Source organism: Equus quagga, unplaced genomic scaffold (assembly GCF_021613505.1).
Source record: "Equus quagga isolate Etosha38 unplaced genomic scaffold, UCLA_HA_Equagga_1.0 72517_RagTag, whole genome shotgun sequence".
NCBI classification, from domain to species: Eukaryota; Metazoa; Chordata; class Mammalia; order Perissodactyla; family Equidae; genus Equus; species Equus quagga.
Genome location: NW_025802459.1, coordinates 1 through 2,181, shown reverse-complemented (window position 1 = coordinate 2,181; position 2,181 = coordinate 1). Strand labels below are relative to the sequence as shown.

At 62.2% G+C, this 2,181-nt stretch overlaps 1 long non-coding RNA gene across 1 annotated transcript; it reads right to left on the bottom strand.

Moving 5' to 3' along the window:
• Positions 1-230: 230 nt before the first annotated feature.
• On the bottom strand, positions 231-1,041 carry LOC124234177 (uncharacterized). Its single transcript, XR_006887239.1, has 3 exons — positions 575-1,041; positions 443-489; positions 231-309 (listed from the first exon to the last, which is right to left on the bottom strand). It is a non-coding gene; the product is annotated as an uncharacterized LOC124234177 (long non-coding RNA).
• Between the last annotated feature and the right edge of the window lie 1,140 nt (positions 1,042-2,181).

Genomic DNA, 2,181 nt, shown 5'->3' with positions numbered 1-2,181 from the left:
CCAGAGAGAAAATCCTTAACTGCTCCCTTCTCCCCCTCGAGTGCACGTGCGCGTTTCAGGCTGTATGGGCACGTCCGCGCTTGAGTAACTGGTGTAGACATGGCGTGTATGTGGCGCACATGGACATGAGTCTCCCTGAGCAGAGGCCCTGCTGGGGCTGTCTCCACTCACACGGAAGCATCCCCCAGACACCGCAGGGGACAGTCCTGGGCCCCTGGGTCCTGCCCCTACCTGGACGGTGTCCTGGGCCGAGGCTGGTGTGAAGTGTCTGCGCAGATCCTGGACTCTTTCAAAGAAGCCTGAGAGACGCTGGGGGGAGGGGAGCAGAAGGGGTCAGGGAGTCGGCGAGCCTCGAGGGTGGGTGGGGAGCTTGGGGGAAAACTGGCTGACAGCGGGGGAGGGGGGGAATTCCTGCCTCCTGGTCCCTGCTGGGGGCACTCACCTGGCTCTGGATTCCAGGGGGCGGAGTCCAGGTGGGGAAGGACATCTCTGCAGGGGACAGACAGGGGTTCATTAGGGCTGAGAGGGTCTGTGCTCGTTGGGGTGGAGTCTGGGGTCGTGTCAGATCAGGTACCTTCACACACAGTGGTGTTTTGGTTGTCCCGGAACCCCGGCAGGGGTGTCCACCCTCGGCGGCAGCGGCACTTGTATGAGCCCACGGTGTTGATACAGGCGGTGGAGTTGTGACATGGATGCTGCCTGGAGCTGCACTCGTCGACATCTGGGGACACGAAGATGGGGTCAGGCCAGGTCACAGCCTGGATGAGGCCCCTCTCCCCTCCACGCCCCGCCCCTTCTCCATATTTGCATCCCCTGGCCCACTCGCTGGAGGTGATGCCACTTGGTGACGGCACACCCCGAGTGGTGACCCCAGGTCATGGGAAGTGCAGAGGTGACTAGCAGGTGAGCCGGACGGATGTGCAGGTTGTGAAATAGTGGGAACCTTCATCCCAGTTAGTAATCAGCTGCTGCCTGGGGTCCCGGGAACCTTCCCCGTGGTACCCCAGCTCCTTCCCCAGTACCCCCAGATCTTTTCCCATTTGGTCTCAAAAGGCTTAGCACCTGGCCCAGCAGGCACCCCCAGCCTTCATGCTGCTGGGGCCGCATGGGAACCATCGAGTATGTGAGCAGCTGTTCTGAGTGGGGGTCCCCAGGAGTGCAGCCGCCAAGCTCTGGACCTGCACAGACAGTGCCGTCTGGGCCTTCGGGGGACCCAGGAACGGGCTTCCAGCCAGGGCGGCAGCGGCACTTGTAGCCACCCACGACGTTGAGGCAGTGGGTGGAGCTGTGGCAGGGATTGTGCCCCGAAGCACATTCGTTCACATCTCAGGACAAAGCCAGAGGGTCAGGCCCTGCCCTCCACTCACTGCACGCCCCTCACTGCCTGGCACTAGGACCCCAGCATTATTGCACGCGCCACCACCTGGTGAACTTCACCTTCACCCTCAAAGCACCTTATGGTGGCCTCCCTGCAACGTGGCCTTGCAGGGACCACGGCCCCCAGTTTACAGGCAGAGAAACCAGGAGGGAGACTGAGTCATGGGGGCTGGACTTTTTGACCAAGGACTCTTGCGGGCTCCTTCCTGGGCCCTGGTCCAGGTTCCCTTTCTGGAAAGTGGAAGTGACAGCTTCCTCTGCTCCCATGTGACAGACGAGGAAGGGGCGAGGTCTGGGGGTGCTCTCAGGGGCAGGGGGATCCACAGGGGACCCAGGTCCAGAGGCCTGGCTGCCTCCCTGCTCTGTGGGGACCTTCAGGGTGGCGGGACCTGGGCAGGCTCCACAGGTGTCAGCTTCTCAAGGCCTGAGGATCCTCGGCTCCTCCTTGGGCTGCAGGACACGCCTCAGCTCCTTCCCAGCCCATCCAGCCTCGGTGTCTCCCTCGGGCTCTACCTGTGCACAGATTCAGGTCCTTTAGGTTGAGCTCCAAGCCTAGCGGGCACGTGCAGGTGTAGCTGCCCAGGGTGTTGATGCAGACGCTGTGGCCTTTACAGATTCTGGGTTTCTGCTGACATTCGTCCACATCTGCAAGGGGAATTAAAGGTGACCCGGCCGGCAGCCGTGGGCAGCCCTCAGGGCTGGGAGGCAGCCACGTTTCCTGGCAGAGAAGCATCTGGAAGCCCCCACTGTCTGTTCCCTGGTGAGTGGGCGCCTTTTCTCATTCACATGGAGGCCTGTGGGTGG